This window comes from Gossypium arboreum, unplaced genomic scaffold (genome assembly GCF_025698485.1).
Source record: "Gossypium arboreum isolate Shixiya-1 unplaced genomic scaffold, ASM2569848v2 Contig00210, whole genome shotgun sequence".
Taxonomy (NCBI): domain Eukaryota; kingdom Viridiplantae; phylum Streptophyta; class Magnoliopsida; order Malvales; family Malvaceae; genus Gossypium; species Gossypium arboreum.
Genome location: NW_026440327.1, coordinates 12,501 through 25,000, shown reverse-complemented (window position 1 = coordinate 25,000; position 12,500 = coordinate 12,501). Strand labels below are relative to the sequence as shown.

The 12,500-nt window shown below is 36.0% G+C and overlaps 3 pseudogenes; 2 read left to right on the top strand and 1 right to left on the bottom strand.

The window, feature by feature from the left end:
- The window catches only part of LOC128288393 (protein Ycf2-like), a 5,047-nt pseudogene extending 853 nt beyond the window's left edge, over positions 1 to 4,194 (top strand).
- Positions 4,191 to 5,463, top strand: LOC128288392 (protein Ycf2-like; annotated as a pseudogene).
- A 2,723-nt stretch (positions 5,464 to 8,186) lies between these two features.
- Positions 8,187 to 8,683, bottom strand: LOC128288391 (30S ribosomal protein S11, chloroplastic-like; annotated as a pseudogene).
- Positions 8,684 to 12,500: the final 3,817 nt, after the last annotated feature.

The window sequence follows — 12,500 nt, the reverse complement described above, 5'->3', positions numbered from 1 at the left end:
TTGAAGGAGGGTTTTTCAAACAACAAGGAGCTGGGTCAACTATTCAATCAAATGATATTGAGCATGTTTCCATCATCTTCTCGAGAGGCAAGTGGGCTTTGCAAAATTGTGCTCAATTTCATATGTGTAATTCCGCCAAGATCTCTTCGTTAGTTGGGGAAGAATCCACACGAATCGGATTTTGAGGAACATATCGAGAGAGAATTGATTTGTTAGACAATGTATGGTTGGTAAACAGGATCGATTTTTAGCAAGGTACGGAATGTATCGTCAATATTCAATATGATTCCACAAGATCTAGTTTCGTTCAAGTAACGGATTCTCGCCAATTGAAAGGATCTTCTGATCAATCCAGAGATCGTTTCTGATTCCATTAGTAATGAGGATTCGGAATATCACACATTGATCAATCAAAGAGAGATTCAACAACTAAAAGAAAGATCGATTCTTTGGGATCCTTCCTCTTCAAACGGAACGAACGGAGATAGAATCAGACCGATTCCTAAGTGCTTTCTGATATTCCTCAATGTCCCGGCTATTCACGGAACGTGAGAAGCGGATGAATAATCATCTGCTTCCGGAAGAAATCGAAGAATTTTGGGAACTTACAAGATCCATTCGTTCTTTTTTCTCTGATAGATGGTCAGAACTTCATCTGGGTCGAACCCTACTGAGAGGTCCACTAGAGATCAGAAATTGTTGAAGAAAGAACAAGATGTTTCTTTTGTCCTTCCAGGCGATCGGAAAATAAAGAAATAGTTAATATATTCAAGATAATTACGTATTTACAAAATACCGTCTCAATTCATCCTATTTCATCAGATCCGGGATGTGATATGGTTCCGAAGGATGAACTGGCAGTTCCAATAAGATTTCATTCTTGAACAAAATCCATTTTTGATTTATTTCATCTATTCCATGACCAGAACAGGAGGGATACACGTTACACCACGATTTTGAATCAGAAGAGATTTCAAGAAATGGCAGATCTATTCACTCTATCAATAACCGAGCCGGATCTGTGTATTATAAGGATTTGCCTTTTTCATTGATTCTACGGATTGGATCAAAACAATTCTTGAATGAGGTATTCAACTCCAGGATGAATCGAAAAGAAATCTTTATCGGCTCTACCTCCTATTTTTTGAAGAAAATGAATCTTTTATCGAAGGATCAGAAAAATGGGTCCGGATCTCCTGTGGAATGATTTGGAAGATCCAAAACCAAAATAGTGGTATTTGCTAGCAACAACATAATGGAGGCAGTCAATCAAGATAGATTGATCCGAAATCTGATTCAAATCCAATATAGCACCTATGGGTTAAGAATGTATTGAATCGATTCATTAAAAGAATCGATCCGATCGCAACTTCGAATATGGAATTCAAAGGGATCAAATAGGAAATGATACTCTGAATCATAGAACTATAATGAAATATACGATCAACCAACATTTATCGAATTTGAAAAGAGTCAGAAGAAATGGTTCGATCCTCTTATTTTGATTTCGGACCGAGAGATCCATGAATCGATCCTAATGCATATAGATACAAATGGTCCAATGGGAGCAAGAATTCCAGGAGCATTTGGAACATTTCGTTTCTGAGCAGAAGAGCCTTTTCAAGTAGTGTTCGATCGATTACGTATTAATCAATATTCGATTGATTGGTCTGAGGTTATCGACAAAAAGATTTGTCTAAGTCACTTCTGCTCTTTTGTCCGCTACTTCTCTTTTGTCCAAGTTGCTTCTCTTTGTCTAACTCACTTCCTTTTTCTTTGTGAGTTTCGGGAATATCCCCATTCATAGGTCTGAGATCCACATCTATGAATTGAAAGGTCCGAATGATCAACTTTGCAATCAGTTGTTAGAATCAATAGGTCTTCAAATCGTTCATTTGAAAAATTGAAACCTTTCTTATTGGATGATCATAATACTTCAAAACCGAAATTTTGATCAATGGAGGAACAATATCACCATTTTTGGTCAATAAGATACCAAAGTGGATGATTGACTCATTCCATACTAGAAATAATCGCAGGAAATTGATAACATGGATTCTATTTCAATGATATCCCACGATCAAGACAATTATTGAATCCGTGAAACCATTTCATAGAAGTTCATTGATATCTTTTTTATAAAGCAAATCGACTTCGATTCTTGAATAATCCACATCACTTCTGCTTCTATTGTAAAAAAGATTCTTTTTATGTGGAAAGGCCCGTATCAATAATTATGATTTTACGTATGGACAATTCCTCAATATCTTGTTCATTCGCAACAAAATATTTTCTTTGTGCGGTGGTAAAAAAACATGCTTTTTGGGGAGAGATACTATTTCACCTTCACCAATCGAGTCGCAGGTATATCTAACATATTCATATCTAATGATTTTCCACAAAGTGGTGACGAAAGGTATAACTTGTAAATCTTTCCAGTTTGCAATTCGATCCGATCCATTAGTTCGTAGAGCTATTTACCGATTGCAGACATTTCAAACACCTCTAACAGAGGGACAAATAGTCAATTTTGAAAGAACTTATTGTCAACCTCTTTCAGATATGAATCCATCTGATTCAGAAGAGAAGAACTTGCATCAGTATCTCAATTTCAATTCAAACATGGGTTTGATTCACACCCATGTTCTGAGAATATTTACCATCCGAAAAGCGGAAAACGGAGTCTTTGTCTAAAGAAATGCGTTGAGAAAGGGTGGATGTATAGAACCTTTCAACGAGATAGTGCTTTTCAACCTCTCAAAACGGAATCTATTCCAAACATATATGCCTATGGTTCCTTACTTCGACAGGGTACAAATATTCAAATTTGATATTTTAGATACTTTTTCAGACCCATTGCCGATACTAAGTAGCAAAAATTTGTATCCATTTTTCATGATATTATGCATGGATCAGATATATCATGGCGAATTCTTCAGAAAAATGTGTCTTCCACAATGGAATCTGATAAGTGAGATTTCGAGTAAGTTTACATAATTTTCTTCTGTCCGAAGAAATGATTCATCGAAATAATGAGTCACCATTGATATCGACACATCTGAGATCGCCAAATGTTCAGAGTTCTTCTATTCAATTCTTTTCTTCTCTTGTTGCTGGATATCTGTTCGTACACATCTTCTTTGTTTCCTGAGCCTATAGTGAGTTACAGACAGAGTTCGAAAAGGTCAAATTTTGATGATTCCATCACATGATTGAGTTGCGAAAACTTCTGGATAGGTATCCTACATCTGAACTGAATTTTTCGTTAAAGAATCTCTTCTAGTTGCTCTGGAACAATTAGGAGATTTCTAGAAGAAATACGGGTTCTGCTTTTGGCGGCAACATGCTATGGGGTGGTGGTCCCGCTTATGGGGTCAAATCAATACGTTCTAAGAAGAAATATTTGAATATCAATCTCATCGATATCATCGATCTCATAAGTATCATACCAAATCCCATCAATCGAATCACATTTTTCGAGAAATACGAGACATCTAAGTCATATAAAGAGGATCTATTCATTGATAAGAAAAAGAAAACGTGAGCGGTGATTGGATTGATGAGAAAATAGAATCCTGTCGCGAACAGTGATTCGATTGATGATAAAGAAAGAGAATTCTGGTTCAGTTCTCCACTTAACGACAGAAAAGGATTGATCAAATTCATTGAGTCTGACTCATAGTGATCATTTATCAAAGAATGACTTGGTTATCAAATGATTGAACAACGGACCAATTTATTTACGATACTTAGTTGACATTCATAAAAAGTATCTAATGAATTATGAGTTCAATACATCCTGTTTAGCAGAAAGGCGGATATTCCTTGCTCATTATCAGACAATCACTTATTCACAAACTTCGTGGGCTAATAGTTTTCATTTCCCGTCTCGTGGAAAACCCTTTTCGTCCCGCTTAGCCCTATCTCCTCTAGGGGTATTTTAGTGATAGGTTCTATAGAACCGGACGATCCTATTTGTTCAAATACCTAGCGACAAACTCCTATGTTCCTTTCATTACAGTATTTCTGAACAAGTTCCTGGATAACAAGCTTAAAGGTTTTCTTTTATTGATGATATCGATATTGATGATAGTGACGATATTGATGCTAGTGACGATATTGATGCTAGTGACGCTATTGATGATAGTGACGCTATTGATCGTGACCTTGATACGGAGCTGGAGTCAACTATGATGAATGCGTTAACTATGGATATGATGTCGGAAATAGACCGATTTTATATCACCCTTCAATTCGAACTAGCAAAAGCAATGTCTCCGCATAATATGGATTCCAAACATTCATGATCTGATGTGAATGAGGCGAATTACTTATCCTCGGTCTATTAGTGAACTATCTCCAAGGATTGTGAAAGATGTTCCACTAGAAATATTCTTGTTATTGCTTCGACTCATATTCCCAAAAAGTGGATCCCACTTCTATAGCCCTGAATAAATTAAATACATGTATTAAGATACGAAGGCTTTATTCCACAACAACGAAAGCACTTTTCACTCTTTCATACTAGGGGATTTCACTTGAAAAGAAAATGTTCCATACTAATGGATTCGGGTCCATAACCGTGGGTTCCAATGCACGAGATCTTGTAGCACTTACCAATGAGGCCCTATCGATTAGTATATACAGAAGAAATCAATTATAGACACTAATACAATTAGATCTGCTCTTCATAGACAAACTTGGGATTTGCGATCCCAGGTAAGATCGGTTCAGGATCATGATCCTTTTCATCAGATAGGAAGGGCTGTTGTACAAAATGTACTTCTAAGTATTGCCCTTAGATCCTATATCTATCTATATGAAGAAGAAATCATGTAACGAAGGATTCTTATTTGTACAAATGGTACTCTGAGCTTGGAACGAGCATGAAGAAATTAACGATACTTCTTTATCTTTGAGTTGTTCTGCCGGATCGGTCGCTCAAGACCTTTGGTCTCTACCCGGACCCGATGAAAAATGGGATCACTTCTTATGGGTTCGTTGAGAATGATTCTGATCTAGTTCATGGCCTATTAGAAGTAGAAGGCGCTCTGGTGGGATCCTCACGGACAGAAAAGATTGTGGCCAGTTTGATAATGATCGAGTGACATTGCTTCTTCGGTCCGAGCCGGGGAATCTTTATATATGATGCAAAATGGATCTTGTTCTATCGTTGATCAGAGAAATCTCTATGAAAAATACGAATCGGAGTTTGAAGAAGGGAAGGAGAAGGAGTACTGACCCGCAACAGATAGAGGAGGATTTATTCAATCACATAGTTTGGGCTCAGGATATGGCGCCTTGGGGCTTTTATTTGATTGTATCGAAAGGCCAAATGAATTGGGATTTCTATTGGGCCGGGTCATTTGGGCAAGCGGATCATTTATGATGAAAAGGATGAGCTTCAAGAGAATGATTCATGTTCTTGCAGAGTGGAACCATGCAGTACCAGGCACGAGATAGATCTTCCAAAGAACAAGGCTTTTTCGAATAAGCCAATTCATTTGGATCCTGCGGATCCACTCTTTCCTATTCAAAGATCAGCCCTTTGTCTCTGTGTTTTCACACTGAGAATTCTTTGCAGATGAAGAGATGTCAGCGCTTCTTACTTCAAACAGATCCTCCTACATCTATATATAAACGCTGGTTTATCAAGAATACGCAAGAGAAAACTTCGAATTATTGATTCATCGCCAGAGATGGCTTAGAACCAATAGTTCATTATCAATGGATTTTTCCGTTCTAATACTCCATCCGAGAGTTACTGCATTTATCAAATCTGTTCCATCTAACGGAAGACTATTGGATCAAATGACAAAGACATTGTTGAGAAAAAGATGGCTTTTCCCGGATGAAATGAAATTGGATTCATGTAAGAGGAGAAAGGTTTCATTACTTAGCCGGAAAGATATGTGGTCATGAAATAGGGATTAAGTGGAACGGAATTGACTGGGTAGAGTTGTGGAAACACCTGTTTTTCCATATTTTGACCTTAGCTCCATGAAACAATATGCTACTGCTGAAACATGGAAGAATTGAAATCTTAGATCAAAACACTATGTATGGATGGGGTGAACTGCTTCCTAAACAAGAATTCTTGAACAGCGAACAACCAGAGCTATTACTCACTACATCAAAAAATTTCATTAATGAAAGATGTAAATCCATTGAAAATCAAAATACGCATGTCGGATGAAATGGTTGTTGCTATTCGCTCCAATAACGAATCATTGGTTTAACTGAATAACTAAATAAAATAGATAGACCTTTCTTCGTCTCAGGTCGATGGATCTTCTCAACTGGAGGATCCCTATATGGATAATATATGGATAATACACATTCCAGTTGACTGAGCCTAATTTAATAGATTTATTTTAAACATATAGAATATAGATTTATTTTATAGGTATCCGTTTGTATCCATTTGATTCGATTGACTTTTGCTTGAGCCGGATGATGAAAATTATCATGTCCGGTTCCTTTGGGGATGGATCTAGAAAATTCACCTATCCTAATAACAAAAAACCTGACTTGAACGATCCTGTATTAAGAGCTAAATTAGCTAAAGGTATGGGTCATAATTATTATGGGGAACCCGCATGGCCCAATGATCTTTTATATATTTTTCCAGTAGTAACTCGGTACTATTGCTTGTATCGTGGGCTTAGCGGTTCTAGAACCTTCAATGATTGGTGAACCCGCGGATCCATTTGCAACCTTTGGAAATATTACCTGAATGGTATTTCTTTCCTGTATTTCAAATACTTCGTACAGTACCCAACAAGTTATTGGGTGTTCTTTAATGGTTTCAGTACCATGGATTATTACAGTACCGTTTTTGGAAAATGTTAAATCTAAAATCCATTTCGTCGTCCAGTAGCGACAACCGTTTTTTGATTGGTACTGCAGTAGCCCTTGGTTGGGTATTGAGCAACATTACCGATTGATAAATCCTTAACTTTAGGTCTTTTTTAAATTGAATCAATTAAAAAAATATCATGATGTAAGCGTATCTAGGAGTAGTCACTTCAAAGGCAAAGTGAATTCTCCTAGATACATTTATTCAATTCTGGTCCGAATCTATGGATTGTGCTGAAGGTTCAAAATCCATTGATTAAAAATTTTGATAAATCAATTTGAAATGCTTTTTCTACTTTTTCTAGAATGCCCAATATTTGTTTTACATCTTCTATGCGAAAGTGTTCAATTTTCATAAGGTCTTCGATGTTATTCAAAAGGTCCAATAATGTATGTATATTGGACTTTTGAGACAATTATAGATCCTGGGAGGCAATTCTGATTGGTCAATAAAAATATATTTCAATGCTATTTCTTTTTTCTTTTTTGTTAGTTTAACTAATCTATCATGAAACGGAAAAAAAGGTAAAGTAACATCGTGTTGATTGTTTTCTAAATGTAAGTTTTCTTCTTCCGTATGTAGAAAAGGAATAAATAAATCAATCAAATTACGAGAAGCTTCATGAAGTGCTTCTTTCGGAGTTAAACTTCCATTTGTCCATATTTCTAGAAAAAGTATCTCCTGTTTTTCATTATCATTCCCATAACAATGAATACTATGATTCGCATTTCGAACAGGCATGAATACAGCATCTATAGGATAACTTCCGTCGAAAGTTCTTTGGCGTTTTTATACCGTATCCTCTATTTCTCTCGATTTGTAATCCAATACACAAATCAATTGGTTCGGTTAGGCTGGCTACATGCTGTGTATTATCAACGATTTCCACAGAAGGTGGTAAGATGATGTCTTGAGCAGTTACATATCCGGGACCCTTGGCACAAATAAAGGCGTTACGAGTTCCATACAAATTCCCTCTCAATACAATTCTTTCAAATTCATTAAAATTTCATGGACTGATTCTTGAATACCTACTATGGTAGAATATTCGGTATTTTTCAGATTTTGCAATGTAATGCATGTTCCTTCTAGTTCTCCGCAAAGCTCTTCGCATCGCAATGCCTATTGTGTCGGCTTGGCCTTTCATAAGTGGAGACAGAATAAAGCGTCCATAATAAAGGCGCTTACTATCTGTTCTTGATTCAACACACTTCCACTGTCGTGTCCGAGTCGAAGTAGAGACTTTACTTTCTCTCGAACCATAGTAATATTATTTTATTTGATCAGATCATTGAATCATTTATTTCTCTTGAAATCTCTTTAGTGTTTATTTCACACGTCTTTTTTTAGGAGGTCTACAGCCATTATGTGGCATAGGGTTACATCCTGTACGAAACTTAATAGTATACCACTTCTACGAATAGCTCGTAATGCTGCATCTCTTCCGAGACCAGGACCCTTTATCATAACTTCCGCTCGTTGCATACCTTGGTCTACTACTGCTCGAATAGCATTTCCGCTGCGGTTTGAGTAGCAAAAGGGTCCCCTTCTGTACCCTTGAATCCACAAGTGCCGGCGGAGGACCAAGAGATTACCTGACCCCGTACATCTGTAACAGTAACAATGGTATTGTTGAAACTTGCTTGAACATGAATAACTCCTTTGGTATTCTACGTGCACTTTTCCGTGCACTACTGCGCCCATTCCTACGTGAACCAACTTTTGGTATAGGTTTTGCCATATTTTATCATTTCATAAAGATAAGTCAGAGATATATGGATATATCCATTTCATGTCAAAACAGATCTTCTATTTTTATTTGTTTATCGCTTTTAAGATTAGTTTCTTTCAGGAGTTCTTTTAGAATAGAAAGATTATCCTTGTCTTTGTTTATGTCTCGGGTTAAAACAAATTACGATAATTCGTCCCCTCCTACGGATTAGGCGACATTTTTCACAAATTTTACGAACGGAAGCCCTTATTTTCATAGTTGTTATTCCTTAAATTTTTCCGAATTCGCTTATTGGAAGAAAATAAGTTTCTTGAAATTTGAATTGATCCCTGAAAGAAATCTTGAAGTTGAAAACTACCTAATCGTTCGAACTTGTTGCGAAGTCTATAAATTATACGCCCTGGTTGAATCATAAGCACTTACTTCACTTTTGTTGACTCTATCCCACGTTGGTAAAACTCTCCTGAAACATAACCTAAAATCAGATCTTCATTATCTAAAGGAATCCAGAGGGAGTGATTTACTAATTAAATTAAACCTTCATGAATCCATTTTTTTGTTCTTTTATTCCAGGTAAAACTTCCTTGACGTATCAACTACCGTAGGGCAGGAGGAGTTCTATTAGACAACCCGTGCTTTTTTCTTTTTTTTTTGCACAAATGGAGAGTTTCGGATACAATTCGTATACCGGACAGATTACCATATAGAACACAAAATTTCTCCACCGATTCCTTCTAGTCGAGCCTCCTGGTCTGTCATTATACCCCGAGAAGTAGAAAGAATTACAACCCCATCCCGCCTAAAATCCTAGGAATTTGTTGATAGTTAGAATAGATTCGTAGACCTGGTCGACTGATCCGTCGTAAATTTAAAATAGTTCTATGTGGTCCTTTTCATTCCGTCTATGTCGTAGGGTTAAAACCAAAAATATTTGTTGCGTTCCTGATGTTTCCTTACGTTATCGATAAAACCTTCTCGTAAAAGTATTTTAACAATGTTTTCAGTGATGTTAGTAGATCCTATTTGAATCGTTCTTTTCTATTCATATCAGCATTTCGTATAGAGGTTATTATGTCAGCAATAGTGTCCTTACCATGGTAAACTAAAATTTTGTTGCTCCTGAATTTTGATATAACCAACGTCTTTTTTTTTTTACTTAGTAAAGGTATATACGTGAGACACAATCTACTAATTAATCTATGCCATTTAAATACTCTACTCTAACTATACTTGGGTCTCGTCTTATAATACCTGGAGCTAATGAAACTATTTTAGTGAAATTTAACTGTCTCAATTCCCAAGGATCGCACCAAAAATTCGAGTTCCTTTGGATTTCTTCTTGATCAATGACAACGGCAGCATTGTCATCATATCGTATTATCATCCCGTTGTCGCGTTTGAGTTCTTTACGAGTACGTACAATTACAGCTCTGATCACTTCTGATCTTTCTAGAGGTGTATTTGGTACTGCTTCCTTGATCACAGCAATAACGTCACCAATATGAGCATATCGGCGATTACTAGCCCTATGACTCGAATACACATCAATTCTCGGCCCCGCTGTTATCTGCTACATTCAAATGGGTCTGAGGTTGAATCATTTTGAAATCTCTTTTTCAATGTAACAAAGGACGAAGAAAAAAGAAATATTGTTTGTCAAAAAAAAAGGAAACTCGCAATTGTTTTTTATTCCCAAGACAAGACTTCTTTCCTTTGGTTCTATATTCCTATCCTGAAATAATGAATTGAGTTTTATAGGCATTTTGACGCCTATTGAAATAGCCTTCTGGCTATATTTTCGGCTACCCGCTCATTTTATAAAGTATTCTGCCCGGTTTAACGACAGCTACCCAATACTGGAGATCCTTTCCCCGAACCCATACGTGTTTCTGTAGGTCTTACTGTAACGGGTTTGTCTGGAATATACGTACCCATATTTTTCCACCACGGCGTACATTTCGTGTCATTGCGCGGCGCCCCGCTTCTATTTGTCTAGATGTAATCCAAGGGTTCAAGTGTTTGAAGAGCATATCTACCGAAACAAATCCGATTACCTCGATAAGATATCCCTTCATTCTTCCTCTATGTTGTTTACGAAATCGGGTTCTTTGGGGTTATAGTTGATGGTTGTTGTTTATGAATTCCATCTCTACTACAGAACTGGACATGAGAGTTTCTTCATCCAGCTCCTCGCGAAAAAAAAATGAATAAAAAATATTTAATTTTAATCTTAAGATATACGGGTAGTTAATGAATAATTGAATCTTGGGATTCTTTGCTTTATGATTTTATCTGATCTATTAGAAATTTGTATATCTTGTTTGGATCTATTGGATATATATATAAGTATAAGGAATTAAACACGGATTCTATTTCTAGATAATGTCTTATCTTGGTTTTATATAATGTTATAACGAATCTTTATTTTGTTTTTTATCATATTCATATCAGATTCAGATCGACAAAATTGAACAATCAAATTAAACTCAAATTTCGCGGGCGAATATTTACTTTTCTAGTTCAGTTGTCGGGTTAACCCATGACCTCTCAGAATCAGAATAAAAGAAATGCAGTGGTCTCTGGTTTGTTCCGCTATCCTCCCTGATAAATCATTAGGATTCGTTTTCAATAGAATCCTCTGCATTCACGGGTTCCGTCGTCCCCATCGCCTCGATTAATGCTTAGGTCTGAATTCTCCAATGGAGCCTTAATTTATTAATATTTATTAATTTAATTTTTAATTTAATATTTATTTAATAAAATAAAATAAAATTTCTTCTTGAGTCAACCTTTCAGTCTTTTATTGAGTTAAGGCTCTTGATTTTTTCTTCAATGAACAGATATTCATCTAATTATTGATGAATCTCTATTGATGCTCTATTACATTGCTCTTTATGAGATGCTTCATAGACCTTACATATTGGAATCCTATATCATTTCATTGCTATTTCTGTTTCTCTCTTCTCTCATCCTTCTATTTATCCACATACTTTTATTTTGCTTCACAATTTGATCTATTCATAATCAGATTGGTTTTGTCTTTTACTTAATGCAAAAAAATTCAGTTGCTATAATGATATGACCAATATATCATATCTTGACTGATTCTTTGATCCAGATAATCCGAAGCGATGAGTTGGTTATTAGTGCTATAGTTATTAGCTTATACTGTGGTCCGCCCATTTTTTGAATCCTGCCTAAAAACCCAACGAGTCGCACACTAAGCATAGCAATTATATCAAATGATCAATCAAATTTTATTTAACCTTATAGAATTTAGAACTGCTCATTTTTGATTTTATGTTCAATCAAAAATCAAAGAATTTGTCATTTTTGTTCTATCGCAGAATAGAACGTAAAGACAAGTAGAGTCTTATTCTTATTATTCTTCGTCTATAAATATCCAAATTTTGATTCCTAATACCCCATAGATAGTTCGAACTATAAGAGCAATACTCAATTTTCGCTCCAATGGTTTGTAGAGGAACCCACCTTCTCGGATCCATTCGACACGTGCGATTTCTTTTCCGTCGATACGCCCTGCAATTTGTATTTGAATTCCTTTGTATCCGCTTGCTCAGTTAATTCAATAGCCTTTTCATTGCCTTTCGAAATGAAACTCGATTCTTTAATTGTCCGGCTATAAATTCGGCAAGAATATTAGGTGCCCATAAGGATTTCCAATTTTGTAATAGCAATGTTGAGTTTTCGGTTCATAATTAAGTTCTTTTGCACATTCATCTGTAGTTCTTCGAGTTTTCGTGGCTTATCTTCAATTAATAATTTAGAAATCCCATATAGATTATCACCTGAATTAGATCCAGTCTTTTGAATCTCTATACGTGCAATTCTCGACACCAGAAGATAGTCTCTTTTTGTACATAATTTTGATACAGTCTCTTATTTTAT